An 18,183-nucleotide genomic window follows, 5' to 3' on the forward strand; every position below is an offset into this window, starting at 1 on the left:
AGGTCATTCTGTTATTCGTTCAATTAACTTACAGTCAGTACAATAAGGGGAAACATGACTGTTTTCCGATGATTTTATCAAGTATGGGGAAAAGATAACTGTTAATTTTTCCGACAAAAATTCTTCAATCGCAAATTTAATTTTACTTCTTTTACTTGCTTTCACTTGACCGAGTACCACAATGTACCATCACAGAATAATTTATCTGTCAACAAATTATAGTTTTTGGAGTTAGAGTCAGGAGTCTTGTCGAAATGAAAATATACTTGGAGTCAAAAGTCGGTAGTATGAAAATAGTCTACTGAAACAATTTTGCAAATTGAACTAATAGAATATTACAATGACTCATTTTACAATTGATGTGATTTGCGTCTATTATGTCTATTGGACTAACATATATGTTATGGGGCAAATTGTTTTTGCTGGTTTGTCAAAGTTGTGCAATGGTGTTGATGACGTTTATGATTTGCTAAGGTATATCCTTTATATACCAGGTCTTGTAATGTTTGAGAATGCATAATTGCAATAACTGAAAACAGGTTTCACAAAAGTTTATCAAGACATTGGCAATTCTGCACTGTTACAATACTATAAATCAAAGTAATTTGGAATTAACCATATGGAAATCGTGTATTATTTGTGTTCAGGTTTTAATACACAAGATAACCAGAAAAGAAAGTCATACCTTCTTTAAATGTTCCTCTACGAATTGGATTATTCCGTATTTTGATAACATCACCTCGTTTTAGGGATACTATTGCATTCATTGAGCTTCCATCACTACTTGCGCCAGCTGATGCTTGGAATAAAACATAGTTGTGTTTAACCATTTGCAAGTGTAGACCATAGCTATTAAATATCATCATCGAATGAAATGTAGAAACAAAGAAATACACTCCATCATAAAGAGCAGTAAAATGCCCATTTCGATTGTTATAAGCGCTTCCAGTGTTTGTGATAACGTAATCAAATACCACTGTCTTTGAAGGCTCCATAACTGCAATCCTTGGTTGTAGTTTTGCATGAAATGCAACTCTCTTATCTTGTCCACCTGATAAGATAAACATTATTGATTGATTGGCGGTTGTTTAATTTCATGTGACAAATTAATCAACATTATGTGTTATGTATACGTTGATTAACGGAAAAAAAAACATGCACCAGCAGTTATTCATTCAAGGGACATTTGTCTATCAAATATCAGTAACTATGTGTTAAATTTGTCTATCAAATATCAGTAACTATGTGTTAAACTTGTCTATCAAATATCAGTAACTATGTGTTAAATTTGTCTATCAAATATCAGTAACTATGTGTTAAATTTGTCTATCAAATATCAGTAACACGTGTTAAATTTGTCCTACGCATCTGCTTAGGGTTTCAAATTTGCATATTAGAACTATAATTTAAAAAAGGAGAAATGTTGCTATTCTGCTAGATATACGAAAAAGTTGATTTAAGTAAAATATATATTGTTAATAATAACGTAGCTCTTACACCAATTTACCAAACACTGTGTATGAAAGGGTAATTAAAGTTGTGATGTGTGAAGTATAACCCACATGCTAGTTGACTGACCATTCAATGTCATCAAGCTTATTTAATTTCAGGGTCTGAATTTTAATGTGTATTCGTCGTTAAAAGTTTTGCCATTAACTTACTATTCTGATTGAAAAAAATACTTTACAAATTCATTGAGTACGCAGCGCTTTTCTGAATTTGTCTCAACTCAAACCTAATGATTTGAAAGCAAGTAATGTGAAAAAAGGAAACAACCGTTGGAAGCTATATGAACTAAAATAATAATCAGATGACATCTCTGGTCAATTTTGTCATAAGGAATTGGAACCTTATTTTCTTAAAAAATTAGAGCATTTCTTACTCTGAAGCTTCGACTTTATAAATGCTAGTTCAGACTTTATATCCTGTTTCAACCTAGTAAACTCTGGAAACAGATCCAGAACTGATTGCTCTAGCTGCAAAGCGGGTCGTCCCAGTAAGTTCAAAGCAAATATTGCAGCAAAAATGTGAACTATCAGTCCCATGACCTGTGTGAGGTGATGCAGGTGGTACAGTGATGTTATTAAAACGAGGGTTAAAGCTGAAATAAACGTTTTATACATTATTTGACAACACATCATACACAATATATTCTTTACGTCAGACAATGTAGACATGCAGGTATAAGAACTGATTTTATATTGATGTTTAACTGAAAAAATATAAGAAAATAACTTTGCAACGGACTTGAACTTGTATCATACGATATCGTTTCATGTGTGTTTTGATTAAAAAAATGTAAAACGAAAAACTTATTGATGACGTCACAATGCAATCAGTAATGACTCCAAAGAAAACTAAGCGTTTGCATTAAATGTACATTTTTGTAAATATAAAAATTAAAAGATATGGTATGATTGTCAATGAATCAACTCTCCACAAGAGACCAAGTGACATATAAATTAGCATCAAACGGTCATCGTCCGGCATTCAACAATGATCAAAACCCATACTGCAGAGTCAGCTATAACAGACCCCGAAATGATAAATTCAAAACAATTCAAACGAAAACACTATCGGCCTGATTTATGTATAAAATAATGAACGAAAAACAAACATAACATGTATAATATATAGCAAAAAATTACAACCACTGAATTACAGGCTCTTGACTTGGGACAGACACATACATAATGTGGCGGGATTAAACTTGTTTGAAGGCGCCCCCTAGTTCAAAGGCAATAACAACTAATAAACTATCATTCATCTTAGACTCAAAGACCTCATATATAAAAGAAGATGTGGTATGATTGCCAATGAGACAACTCTCCACAAGAGACAAAATGACACAGAAATTAACAAATGTAGGTCACCGTACGGCATAAAACAATTAGCAAAGCCCATACCGCACAGTCAGCTATAAAATGCCCCGAAAGAACAAGGTAAAACAATTCAAAGGAGAAAACTAACGGCCTAATTTATGTACAAAAATTGAACGAAAAACAAATATGTAACACATAAAAAAACGACAACCACTGACTTACAGGCTCCTAACTTGGCCATGTTTAGGAAAATTTAACTTAAAATTGTAGAAGTTCATTTCGTGCATCGTTTAAAACTCAGTACATCTTATTAAGCAATAAGAGTACACAATTAACAATAATCAGTTGGCTTTCTGTTTGGCGTTTTCACTATACTCTATTAATAATGTTTTCATTGGTTAAAATGTATCAACCTATATCAATTACCAACAATAACCCGTTTGTTGTTTTAATAATTGTCAGGTAGTTTTTTTTATCTTGTTTTGTTTTTATTCTGCATTTCTTGTCTACTTGTATACAATTAATAACGTTGGCACTAATCTTGTAGCCCATGTTTTCTGGTAATGTGCTGTTGTCATGAAATAGAGGTTCCTTTATGATAAAAGTTTCACTTGGGACAGACATTATGGCCCAATTGTGTATAACAAAGTTTTCATTGGAACCTCTGTTACGCACAACTAATATACGTTGACACCAGGAGTGAAAGTAAAGTATTAAAAAAACAAACAACAAAAAAACGATGTACGGAGTACGGAGTCTTCAATAGTTTACTTGAAAATCATAATGTTGAATTTGGGTGCTAAAATTATCACCACTGGGGTCTGTTGTTCAACTTGTCGTTAGTGTTAATGAGTCGTAAAAATGTCTAAATCATTGTATTAAAATAAATCATATGATAAGTGTGTTGTTCGTTGATTTTAACGCGGTGTAAAAAATGTTAAAACTGTCGTTAAATGTAATCAACCTCATGAGGGTGTATTAAATTTAAATCATATGATTAAAACATCAAACATGGCTGCTGTAGCAATGCGAACATTAGTGTGCTCGAAAAATGAGATGTATCCCCTGAACAGGTATTTTAGCAATGACCAGCTATGACAGCGCTTTAGATTTGAAAAAAAAAAAACAATACAATAGATGTGTTAGGAGTTGAGTTGAAACATAAATTGGAAACAGATTAGACAAAACAGTGTAAAGGATGGAACGGATACATATAATAGTCATCCGATAACAGAAAGAAATCGACAGTTATTCGTTTGTATGTTACCGCTTACCGAGCAGTGTTGATTGTAAAGACGGGCAACATTATTGTGCGGAATCATTCAACAGATTATGACGAACAAGCTTTTATAAATAATAATGGTTACAATAGTATTAATGTACAGGCAATAATTGATTTCCAAAGCAAGTCTTTGCTAATTTCCCCGTTTTTTTTTATAGTTCAAATGTTAGCACATTTAGTAGCGCCCTTGACTTAACTGCTTGCTCAGGTAAATTTAAATGGAGAAATTCGGCCCTCAGATAGCTCGGACCAAACAATATTAATATTTTTGCGTAGTTTTATTTTATCATACCGCTATTTATATTCATTTAGTAAAAATTATGAGCTTGACGAGGATAAAAATATCTATGATGAAAATTTGCTCTAGTAAGTGTTTTATGTCAGTGATTAAGTATAATATTCAGATATAGTGAATAAAAAGTCTCACTATTTTTTCACAGTTGACACAATAACAAAAACAAGCACCTGTTATTCAGAATTTGGAAAACCTAAGTTCAGACAGTCAGGGATTTGTCAAAACAGGAACAGATATACTGGTCCTAGTTCAAAAGAAGTCAGAGGCTGATTTAGGGGGGGGGGGGGGGGGAAGCAATGCAAATTATAAAATCCGCCACTAGAAGTTCTATACCGCGTTAGGTGAGGGGTAGGGGGCCAATTACTAGTACCTTCAGGAAGCAAAACATTTTCCAATCATTCATATCACCAACATATGTTGTTTTTTTTTAAACTGAACACTGCTTCTCCCATGTCTCTGGTAAAGAACCCAAGGTCCGATAAATTGCAGCAACATCATTGAGCATTATAATAGCATATAGTATCCAGCATATACATTTCACCATATAATATTCTATCGTTATGTGAGTAATGATCGTTAAAGTTGCGATACAAAATAAAGAGTCAAAATAAAACGTCGATTTTATTTCCTTTGACGTCGTTATCTGATAATGTGATTTTGAAAAATAAAACATATAACATTGACATATAATAAGTTTGATATATTACCTCCGTGAAATTATATACCATTGATATATTTGACATTTCAAAAATAGTTACCCATACCAGCGGGACGTCTGTGTTTATCTGTATATAGGAAGAGAACCCCCACTCCTTGTATATATTAATCTTTCTGTATGTGTCTGTCTCAAGTCAGGAGCCTACAATTTAGTGGTTGTCGTTTGTTGCTGTATATCATATTTGTTTTTCGTTTATTGTTTTGTACATTTATCATGGCGTTAGTTTTCTCTTTGAACTATTTAACAATGAAAGCGTCATTTCAGGGCCTTTTGTAGCTGACTATGATGTTTGGGTTTTGCTCATGTTTGAAGGCGGTAAGGTGACCTATAGTTGTTAACTTCTACATCATTTGGTCTCTGGTATACATATAGAGAGTTACTTCATGTGCCATCATATCATATCTTTCTATTTCTATATTTACGCATCCCGCGTGAATATCTGATACCAAATATATATCATAGTCTCGGATAGTTTTATTTGATCTTTTTTTTATTGTTTTTTAACTGCATGAAATACTTGTTCAGGGTTTTGTTAATAAATGTAACGAACACGTCGTAAATTCATTTTGATAAAAACAAACTATGCCGTATGATTAACAATTTATTTATTGTTCATAGTTCTGAATTTATTTTCACCATCCATAACAACCATCTAAAATGTTATCTTGGCATGCCATACTTGATAGAAATGCGGACGTGAAAGAAAGCACTCTTCACCAAAGCGTCAACGGAGATAACATTCCTGGGATGTAATATTACAATAATTTCATCATTTATCAAACAAATAACCTGGAATCTGTAGCGAGTTGGACTAAATGAACAGCAGAAATTACAGGTTTTTGAAGGACACGTCATCATATTGCTAAATAAATTTAACAATGACTGCAAATTATCTGCTATCAAGACTCAAATTCCGCGAAACTAAAAGATAAACTCTATACAACCAACACGGTAACAACTTTAATAAGAGATTAGCCTACCGAGGACAAACACTGACAATGTTTCCAAGTTTGAACAGCCGTTGCTGTACGGTAAAGCTAGTTTGAACAAAGATTATAACTTTTTATAGAAATAAAATTTTACCTATTGAATGCAATTTGTTTTGGATTTTTTATACGATCACCTAGGTCCATCATTTCAGATAACAACTTCTGTGAACAAACAAATGAAAAACTTTGGGCCTAATCCATTGAAGTCATGATCAGTAATGGGTGAATGGAGATGTTTATTATTGCAAAATGTACCCGAAACCACATTTTGTTAAACAGAATGCATTAATTTCTGCATTTCTTAAATCATTTTCCCCTTCAAGCACATTTAATTTTAACTCAAACAGACAATTTTGATGAATCTAAACTATGTAAATATTACCATACAAATATAAACATGTTATACGATATTTATTCAATCATGTATATTTGACACCCAAAAACTGGGTAAAAAGAAGTAGGTTATAATTTAAAACAGAAAAGGAAGTTATAGGTCCTGATTTACAATGCATTGTAAGAAACACTTGCTAATTAGCCAAAATTAATCATATGATTAAAAATTACTACAGTGATTAACAAATACAATGATTACAATCAGTCGAACAACACAATTTAATCATTGTATTTACTAGTCATGCGATTAACTTTTAACGACTCGTTAAAAATAATCATATGATTAGTCTAACGCCAAGTTGAACAACAGACCCCTGGTGTCGAATTAACGAGAGTCCGATTTGACTAGGTGCCGAAATAACAATCACATGTGCCGATTTGACCAGGTGCCGATTTAACCAGTGTCGAAGTTATAAGAATTCTTCCTAGTGACGTTTTAGTTTTTAATTAGCGTGAACCATGTATAGTTGGTAAATCATGAAGTCAAGGATTCCGTCACCACACGTAGCTTAAAATTTAAAAGCTGTAGGTCTTGCCAGGTAAAGAACGAAAGATATTTACAAACAAAGTTAGTCAAATCACAAAAAGTAGGCCATATTACAAAAGCATAACTTTATCTGACACAAAACTCAATCAAAGAATACTACTAGATGTTGCAATTATTGTATCTGCTGAGTCTCAAAACTGTTACTAGTATTTAAATATCATAAACATTCTACTGTTTACGTAAGCTTAACTCCACACATCCTTATTTGTATTTTTACTGTACCTTGTATCTGTAGTGAAATATACGTGGGATCACTATGAACAATAGAATGATCGTTGTGCAGCTTTTTTTATTTGATATACGCCTACCAAATTAATCAGAAATAAACAATCACGTGACAATACTTTATCCTGAAGGACGATAGTGCGTTCCAAAGGCGAATAACACAGGAAACAGACTTTCTAAAAGTCATCAGGTTGATTTAATCAAGTAGAGACTTATCATCATCAGATAAAGGATACCCTTGGTGTGATAATAATTAATTGTTAGCCCTTAGAATCAAGTACTTAATACTTGACAATGAAACATAGACTGAGATGTTTATTCGTATAGAAAAACCTCAAACGTTGAATGATGATGAATATGTTAATAGATGTCTTTCTTTAATTAGTTGTTTGATATACTAATTCAAGACATCAATGAAAATTAATTCATTTTGTAGCAATATTATTTACAAAATATACTTAGCCCTAGTCAATCATAGTTATCCAAAAATACAGCCCGATCAACATTATTGTATGAAAATTATCCGAAATGCATTATTCATCATCCTTTCGTTTCACAAAAGTCTTTCAATTTTAACTGAAACTCACATATAAAAAGTCAATGTTGTTACATGTACTAGCGTCAATTTTACATATTCTGCAGCATGAACTCAAATCAAGAAATCTTGATGATTCAAATTATCAATTTGTTTGAAGATTTTTGGTCAAATATTAAGGTGGTACCTAACACTACAGGGAGATAACTCTGTAAAATATTAAGTTGTTTAATTGATAGATAATGATGAATGGGACGGATATTCTTGTAAACATTAAAAAAATAACATCATTTTTTTAGGTAAAAATTAACTCACTGAGGTTTCAACTCCCCGCAGGCAAAGTTGACCTCAGATGAATTTGGCTATTTTAGGTACTTTTGGTCATATAGCTCTTCAACTGTTTCGGTTCTTAAACACCCTTGGCTTTCAAATATTTGGCTTTGAGAGTCTTGATGAAGGTTAATCAAGAAAAGCGCTTCGGACACATTGATTTTATAACGTGTTGTTTTCATTCTTTATAGCACTGGGTCGATACCTTTGCTGGTAGACTATTAGTCCCCAATGGTATTTCAAGCTCAGTAGCCAGTTCTTCGGTACTCACATGATTTGAAACAAACATTTCTAAAATTGTTCGTATATAAATTTTAAATTATAAAAAAAGGAGGTTTCAACTCCCTCAGGCTAAGGTTGACCGTAGATGGATTTGGCTGTTTTTTAGGTATAATTTTATCTGTTAACAAAAAAAATAAGGTGGCAGATACGAAATGACAAAGACATTTTATAAGTAGTTGAGAAAAGGACTAATAGATGACAAAACATGATGAACGACGAGAAGAAAAATCACAGGCGTGAATGAGGCATATTTCATATATCAACTCACGAAAACATAAAAAAATGTCTTTGTCGTATAATCAGTATGCAATTCATGTTATCAGATAGACGATAATTTGCATGCTCAATATTTCGCTTCTGTTACTCTATTTTCACAACATGACATTACTTATCTAACAGAGCAGAAAACGGTTTAACACCATATATTGTATTTAGGCCTGTTATATTTTACGCACAAAATAAAAATTCTAGCAATTACAAGTATAAAACATCAACCGGAGAATAAAAAAAAATATTTGCCACTGGATGTTAAGCAACCAACAATCGATCACTTAAATCTTATGTTTAAATCAATATATCTGGTTGTTTTCATATCCAGCTAGATATAAACCTACATAAAAGGGTAAAGATGTGTTTTTGTTTTTGTTTAGTATTTCTGTTAATATATATGACATAACTATCCATAAAGAAGGGAACACTAGCTTTGCAAAGAATGACGTATACACAAGTTATCAATCTTAAAGAGATTAGACATGTTAAAAAGTAATTAACTATTATGTTGGAAAGATAACTGGAATAATTAATCCAAGGATATATTAGATTTTACGTCACTAAAACGCCAACCTGACAATAATAAAATGTCAATATAAAAGGATTTAACGAAAGAAAAAAATAAACGATAATTGATTTGACAAGAAACAAAAGGAGTGTTAAGAATCACAAAAATGAAACATAACAAATCAGACATTACTAGCATACAAAAAAGGCACAATTCAATACTAAAACATCAAACTAGAACAACACGAAGTCAGTGAAACAATTTAACGGACGGACTAATCAATACTTTATACTCTACTGGTGTCATCCGTCGATTTGTTTATGATAGGCAAAATATAGTGACACATTATTAACAACATTATTAAATGTTATACCTAGCTAAAAACCCAACTTGTATGGCAGTTGTTTATAAAAGTAAACAGGGACTCATCGATAAAAAAAAATGTGAGACACTCATCCACCTGCAGCGTAAAAGGCAGTCATCATTCTGTTCCAAAATCATAAAATAAGGTTTACAAAGAATTATCACAACTAATAAGGTGATAAAACTTTGACAATAATAGTTGTAATAACAAATACTAAATGGAGATTGCCTTAATTACGACATGTTGTAAAGTTAAAATTGTTATATGAAAAAGTGTCCGGGATAGTTCCGCAACCGATTATGAGTAACAGTTACTTATTGTTTATCGAGTACAACTAGTCTTCTTATTAATACCCAAAATCAGTAATGTACACAAATGTGGTTATGTCCTGATCTGACCTGCACAGGTACACATTTAGCAACTAATAGCCCCTTGTCTTCTTTTTTTTTGTTTTTTTCAGGTTAATTGTTGTCGTCCATAGTCATTTCTGATAGTAACGGGCTTAATGTCAAGAAGTTAATAATAATACAGATTTGAGAAGAAAAAGGGACTACTTGATGAAAAACTGTCACAACTAAATTGTGAGACACTCATTTACCAGCAGTGTAAAAGGCGGTCATCCTTGTTTTCTAAAATCATAAAATCAATAAGGTGTACACAGAATTAAAACAATTTATAAAGTAGCATCTTTACTGCAGATGTTAAGGCGATAATTCTGGCCTTGCAGTTTATTGCTACTTTTGAAAAATCAAAGTTTATTATATGTTCTGATTCGCTAACATGTCTTCATGCAATACAAAATACCAAAATTAAAAACCCGTTAATTCTAAAAATCCTTTACGTGATGAGAAATTTGAGAAATAAAGAACTATATTTCTATGGGTGCCAAGTCATACCGGCATTTACGGAAACACAGTTGCAGATCAGGTAGCAAAGAATTCCCTGACCGACCCTATATCTAAATGTGAAATAACATATAATGATTTTAACTCTAATAAATTATGTTTTAGATGTATGGAAAAACGCTTGGAGTAAAAGGAACGACAATAAATTGCATGAAATAAAACCAACTTTATGAAAACCTTTAAACAAATTTATAAACAGAAAAGATAAGTTTGTTATTTCTAGATGCTCTATTGGTCATGCTAGACATACACACAAATATCTTTTAAAAAATGAAATTCAACCAGTATGTATACCTTGCGATTGCAAGTATACTATTAAAAACTTTTATGTGAAGGTCTTTCCACATAAAATTTCTAAATAATTGACAAGAAGCTACTTTCAGTTTACTTAGAGTTACTATTGGTGTCCAATCATAAGTTTCTTCATACTGATTAAAAACATTTGGTTTTTATAAACAATTGTCTGAAATAAGAGAGATAATTTGCTACTTCTGGTTTAGAAAATGTCACTTTCGGTCTCATATGATAGCTTTAGTCACACCGATTCCAAAAATATATGGTCAATATATACTTTGCTTGACATAAGGATGATAAATAACAACTTTCGGTTTAAAAAAAAATCGCTTCTTGTACCATATGATAGGTTACCACACACTGATTCCAAAATTGTATGGTTCTAGGTAATGTTAAATGAAACCAGTGCAGGAATTGGCTACTTTCGGTTAACAAATAGTCACTTCCGACTGACCTTTTCAAGGTCATATATCTACCAACCTTATGCATAAGACCCAATAGCTTTATCATGTAAAATATGAATTTGCTGCAAAGGTCAAAATCTAGAACGTCATATTTACCCTTGACCTTGAACTAAATTTCAAGCTCATAAAGCAAGGACCTCAAATCAAAAGACCCTAGGTCTCTACTATATATGGTTAATGATTTATATCACAGCTAATTTTAAATATAAGAGAAAACTATTAAATATCAACGTACCCTTTCAACCAAAATGTATGTGTTGCAACTTGTCGCAAAAAACAATTTCGTCAAATATAATGTCGATATCTTTTACGGTTTCTGAGGAAAAGACAAAATAAGCCATAATCAAAATTTAGAACATGACCTTTAACCTTCACCGTATTTTCATTTTTTTCAAAATACCTTAGGTGTCTGTCACTTATGGTTTACCAGTTACAAATACATTTCAATTATACCAAATATATAAGGGAAAATAACTCTCGTATGGAGTCTCTGGATTGCTTCGGTCAAAATTGATTTTGACAACCTAAAGATGTAACGTGCAATTTGGTCAAAACATTTTGGCAGTTTCTTTTACAGTTACGAGTAGCAATCACAAGGAAAACAGTGTTCGTGGAGATAACACTTACAAGGAAATGTGTTCATTTAAACAGTGTCAGTTTCAAAAGCGTAAAAACTGTTCGATATCAAATAAAAAATATCAAAGCGACATCTTGCGGAATAAAATCTTCTCGCAAGAAAAAAAAGTGGAGGAAAAAAAAAAACAAATAATAATAATCAAAACAAAATCAATAGGTTTCCACGGAAAATTAAACATATTGTGATTGAATGTTGACTTTTCAGATATCCGAAAAAAAAACATTGTTATGTAAATAATGTAAATAATATGTATGATTTATTTAATAATATTCCCGTTGAAATAATTGTTTCATTTTAAAAAGAAATTTGAATATATTCCAATTTGTTGTATTAGTTTAAAACGATTTAATGTTTTTATCAGGTTATCTTATTGATGAAATTTTATTTGTGAATAAGTAATTTCGCTTTAAACTAAAGTGTTAGTACATTGAAAGACCTTTTGTTTGATTAAAAAAAAAACGTCTTGTTATAATATTTAAAATAGCTCTGGACGCGATATATCCTGTTTGTGCTGATGCGTCGTAAGTTAATCAATCATCATTCAATAAAGTAGCAAAGCATGGACAATGATAATTGTCTTAAAAATACAACTAGTTGCAGATTTCTTTTTTGAGTTGTTATACAAATATTGTCCAAATGATTGAAGTGTCCGGTAAAGTTTCGCTATCGAGGGTGAGTTACAGTTACTTAGCATTGATCAAGTACAACTAGCCTTCTTATGAATACCCAATATCGAATAATGTACACCCGCATAGTAATGTCCTGATGTGACATGCATATGCACAAATTGGCCAAATTATACATGTTGGAAATGTTTACTCCTCCGTAGCACATGAGTTTACAACTAGGTTATATATTATCGATGTATTGTCTTGATAGCTACTTGGTTTCTTACATTAGTTTTGTTTGGATATCGTCAGTAGTCTCCTTTGATTGACTCTTTTTGGGGATATTTGTTCAGTCTCTGCGGTTTTTTTTTTTTCTATTTCTCACGACAGTAATAATCTTGTTTTCGGTAAAAAAAAAATATGTTTTTAACATTTTTATTTTCGACAGTATTTTGGGAATGGAGTTTTCACGTTCAGCAGATTTTTTCTCTCATAAATCAAGGAAAAATTCAAGATTACACATGGCATCATTATCATTTTGTTACTGTTTGATGCTTCATCTTGTATAACTTACTAAATTATAAACCATTTACATATGAAGTTGTTTTTATCATCTGATTATGATATGAATGATATATGATATTAAGTCGTACTCCTTCCATGTTATAGAGCATATGAGGACGCCACAATTGTCAAGACAGTTTAATTCGATAAGTTTTCCTTTTTTCGTCTTTTTTTTTGCCTTTGTATTGTCAGTTCTTCTCTTAAAATTACCAATGTATCATTAATATGTAGTTACATACTGTAGCGCTTGCCTATGGGAACATTTTGTAAATTTCCAATATTACAAAAGGATAGAGTTCGCCAAAATAAAAAAAATAGCATTTAAACTGAGACAATAGTATTTCCTGAAATATTTATTAATCAACAATCACAATGAAATATGCCATCATTAATTTCTGAATTCCTTGTTTATGCGATTTTCAAATATTGATTTACTTGTAAGTGTCTGCTTGCAAGGAAGCCTTTGAAGATTGTGTTCCTATTTGAAACGATGAAATTATATCTTCAAATATTCAAGATTCACTGACGCCAGCTTGAAATACTTTACGGTTATGGAATTTCTTTGTCACAGATGACCACGCGTATGTTCCAATTAATGTACAATCTCTAGTTATTTTCCTCAGACACAAAATACAACGTATTATTGATTTATTGTACATCCTGAGCAACACGATACATTTATATGTACACGGCAGCAAATCACGTTTCTCCGACTCATGTATGTAATATCTGCTCTTTATGTTCCCTGTTAGTGTTAAAGCCAGAAAGAGTTTGAAAGCCACCGAAACTTATTTACCAGTGTCTACTGGAGTCTTGGTAATATATTGAAAACCATTGTTAAGCTGTTGCTAGCAGAAAAACAAATTTGTTCTAGTTGGTTTACAAATAAGAACGACTGTAATCGAGGTTACATGGCATTTTCTCTCACTATCACATTAATTTTTGTGTGTTTAAATTTTTATTTCAGATTAAAAATATTAATAATATATATATTTTAATTTTGAAAATTCGTAGGTATAAGAAATGGATGCTGTGTCACTAAGTCAAAATGTAACAATCTGACATAATTAGACGATTATAATTTCATCAGAAGAACTATGACCGCGAAACCATATCGCTAGTGAGTTGATACACATACATACCATATTGGTCAATAAATTCCTAAAATTTAAGTATATAACTCTATTCGAGGAAGTTTTCAGTAAGGAGCAAACCCGTGTTAATGAAGTGTTTAAAGTGTGAACATGGAAGAGCTTCAAGTGTTTACTAAGATATTATACACCACACGATGGAGCAGTTGGTATGTTACTTCTAAGAAATTATGGGTAACATTGAGCGTTTACTTTTTATCTGATATCCGAACAACTGATGCATGTGTTTGATTAGTCAATAAGTGTCTCTTCCGTGTTTAATACAAGGCCAATACCGTGCCTGGAACTGCGTCGCTGCATACAATTATTTTAGATGACATTGTTACGGCCAGAAATCCCTTTAACTTGTAGCCAACAAAAGACACAAATCAAAGATTTATTATACACAAGTTTACAAGAAATATTATACAAATTGAAATGTTAACTTAACTGTTAAATTATATGTCCGGTCCTTTGTCATTTCTTTATCTGAAATTCTTCTCTTAACTGTACAGAATATGTCCAATCTAGTATGATGTAGTTAACGTAAATAAAGTGTCAATCCAACAACTCCAGAGAACGTCTGTGAATCCAAGTAAATGAATGTCTAAACAAGTCTAATTTCGGTATCTGTATATATAGTTGTCAAGGAAACTTCTAGACCACTGTAGAATGGAAACTCCTAGAAAACTTTAGAATGGAAACTTCTAGAATACGGTAGAAGTTTAAATTACACATCGTATATTATAATCATTCCAGAATTATTATGTAAGTCAAATAGAAAGTTCTAATCATTCCATCAGTATTTAAGTTTGTTACAGTGATTTCTAAACTGCACAATTATAACATTATTCTGTAAACAACTATAAATATGATGTAAACATATGATACATAGTATAAGGCCACACAAAACAAATTAGGCTAAGATAAATAAACATGATGATAATAGTATCATAACACCTCCCTCCTTAACTGGTTTACTCTCACCTTCATTAGTATGCTCAGAATATGGTTTTAACATATTAATATGACACACTCTATTTTGTTTGCGCCGACCTGGAGTTCTTACAATATAATTTAAATCATTGATTTTACTCTCTATTGTATAAGGATCACAGTATTTAGCCGATAAAGGATATTCAGGGACTGGCAAACATACAAGTACCTTATCACTAGGCTCAAAACATCTGTCCCTGGCATCTTTATCATACCATATTTTCATCTTATATGGAACAGTTTTTAAGTTTTTCTGAGCAATTTGACAAGCAGTATACATTTTTTCTTTAAATCTAGATACATAGTCTAGAAGATTCAAGTCAGTGTGTTCAGTTAGCCATTTTTCCTTAACCAATTTTAAAGGTCCCATTACAGTATGACAATATACTAACTCAAAGGAACTAAAACCAAGGGATTCTTGAACAGGCTCTCGGACCGCAAAAGGTAGAAAGTGAACACCATCATCCCAGTCTCTGTCAAATTGAAGACAAAAAGTTATAATCATGTTCTTCAATGTTTGATGAAAACGTTTTAAGGCACCTGGAGATTCTGGATGATAAGCACTTGACCTATAATGAGCAATCCCTAACTGGTAAACGACCTGCTGAAATAAACCCGACATGAAACTTGAACCCTGGTCGGACTGTAAAGATTTAGGAAGTCCTACTAACGTGAACAATTTTATAAGAGCTTTCACAATAGATGGTATCTTGATATTCCTTAACGGAATAGCCTCAGGAAAGCGAGTGGATGTACACATGATCGTCAATAAATACGCATTTCCAGTCTTTGTCTTTGATAAAGGTCCAACGAAATTAATCAATACTCGACTGAAAGGTTTTTCAAAGGCTGGAATTGGCAGAAGTGGTGCTGGTGGTATTTTATGATTAAGCTTGCCAACAACCTGGCATATATGGCATGATTTGCAGTATTGTGTGACATCATCCTTGAGTCTGGGTCAGTAGAAATGCTGCAAGATCTTAAGGCAAGTCTTCCTTATACCTAAATGTCCAGCCAAGGGGGTGTCATGGGAAAGACCAATAATTGCTTGCCTATACACTTTAGTCATCTCCACTTGGTATACCACTCTCCATTCTTCATCTGGGATAGCATCAGGGACCTCCATTTCCTCACTAAAATGCCGTCTTGATGGTAGAAGTATTTGGCCACTTTCTCTGCTTCCTCCTGTGGTTGAGCCCTCTTGCTGAGCTGAAGAACCTCAGGGTCTTTATTGTTTTCTTCCACCAATTTTCTTCTGGCTAATGAATGGCTGTTCACTTCAGGCCATTGCATAATTACATGTTTGTTAGTAATAGGTGGTCTTATCATGGCCTTTTCTGAGCCACAGGAACCGTCAATGTCGGCGAGGAAAGTGTCAGAAAGATACATATAATCATACTGGTCTTCTTGCAAATCCTCATTTTGTTATTTTCTTGCCAGCGCCCTAGTAACAACACAAGCTGGATACAGTTCAGCATCATCCTCGTGTGATGTAACACCCACAACCGGTTCACTGGTAACAATTGGTTCAGCAACCACTTTGTTCCTCGATAGATCTTTCCCAGCAATAAGGGAGATTAGGACGAACACCCACAGGTCCAGTAATTAAATCTGACTTCAGATAAATACGTTGGAGAGGAACATCTATACAACCTAACTCCCACCCCTGTAACAAAACGGAGGCACCAATAGAAGTCTCCTCGGACAAAGGCAGCACACCTTCTAATAACAAAGGCTGAGAAGCTCCAGTGTTCCATAACATTTTAATGGGATGAGGAGTAGTATTATCAACAAAAGAAATAAACCCATCAGACATAAAGGGTTTACAATTCTCCATGTAATCACAAAAACTGGACTTAAAAGCCTGACTAGCAGAACATTATAACTTATAGGTAACAAAGGGTGTCTTACAAGCACTGGATTTGGGTTTATTATCTCTTTCATTCTTCTTCTAGAGTTTAAAACAATCAGCTATCAAGTGACCATTTTTCTTACAATAAGCACAAGTTGTGACTTCTTCTCAAAAGTATAACATTTTGGACTAGACATATTATTACTGAATTGACCCTTATTCTGTGCAAAAGGCTTATTATCAGTACGCTCAGTACTATGATTTTTGTAATTTCCGCTCGAAGTATTAAAATTTTGACCTTTGAAATTTCTTGTATGTGAAAGGGTATAATTATCGGAAATAACAGCGGCATCTTGTAATGTCTCAACAGTTTTGTCATCTAAATGTGTTTTAAGTCTTTATGAACACACAGCTTGAACTCTTCAAATAACATCAATTGTCTTATATTATCAAAATTGTTATCTATTTTCTTTGACGTAAGCCATTTCTCAAATACATCTTCTTTTTCCCTAGCAAATTCAACATAGGTTTGTGAATCAAACTTTTGATAAGACCTAAATTTCTGTCTATATGCTTCTGGCACTAGCTTATTAGCTTTCAAAACTTCCTGTTTTACAGTGTCATAATCAGAACTTTTTTTCTGATGAAAGTGAGGAGTAAATTTTAGCAGCCTTGCCCTCACAAAACATTTTGCAGCATTGTAGTCCAATAAGGCTTTGAGCAATTTTCCCAAATTGTGGAAAATATTTATCAACTGTTTTTTTTTTCACAAAATCTGGGAACCAAACGTATATTTTTTGCTGCATCAACATATTCTGATTTTGACTCTTCATTAGTGTTGCTTTCACTTTGATCATTTCAATTTTTATTTTCTCCATATCTAACCTTAACCTAATTTTAAGTTATAGCTGTTTTAATTTAAATTCATCTTTTTCTTTTTCCAATTGTTGTATTTTAACTTCGTTTTCCATTTTTTCCCCAATTGTTTTAATTTGAAATCATGTTCTAATGCAAGCTGTTTTAATCTAAAAGCATCAACATTTTGTACCTCAAGTACAAGAACCTCTTCATCTAGAATTTCAGCGTCAACTTATTTTCTATTACCAAATTTTGATTCTCATGGATACTGTAAAATCAATTTTTAGATGTTTAGAAAGCCACATTAATTCCTCT

The 18,183-nt window shown here is 32.4% G+C and overlaps 1 protein-coding gene and 1 long non-coding RNA gene across 5 annotated transcripts in view; both read right to left on the minus strand.

Moving 5' to 3' along the window:
- The window catches only part of LOC127731602 (E3 ubiquitin-protein ligase TRIM71-like), a 402,197-nt gene that overhangs the window by 310,129 nt on the left and 73,885 nt on the right, over positions 1-18,183 (minus strand). The window lies entirely within an intron of this gene.
- Positions 536-1,988, minus strand: LOC127731639 (uncharacterized). The gene is made up of 2 exons (XR_007995655.1): positions 1,883-1,988; positions 536-1,051 (listed from the first exon to the last, which is right to left on the minus strand). It is a non-coding gene; the product is annotated as an uncharacterized LOC127731639 (long non-coding RNA).

This window comes from Mytilus californianus, unplaced genomic scaffold (genome assembly GCF_021869535.1).
Source record: "Mytilus californianus isolate M0D057914Y unplaced genomic scaffold, xbMytCali1.0.p SCAF_20, whole genome shotgun sequence".
In the NCBI taxonomy this organism is placed as follows: domain Eukaryota; kingdom Metazoa; phylum Mollusca; class Bivalvia; order Mytilida; family Mytilidae; genus Mytilus; species Mytilus californianus.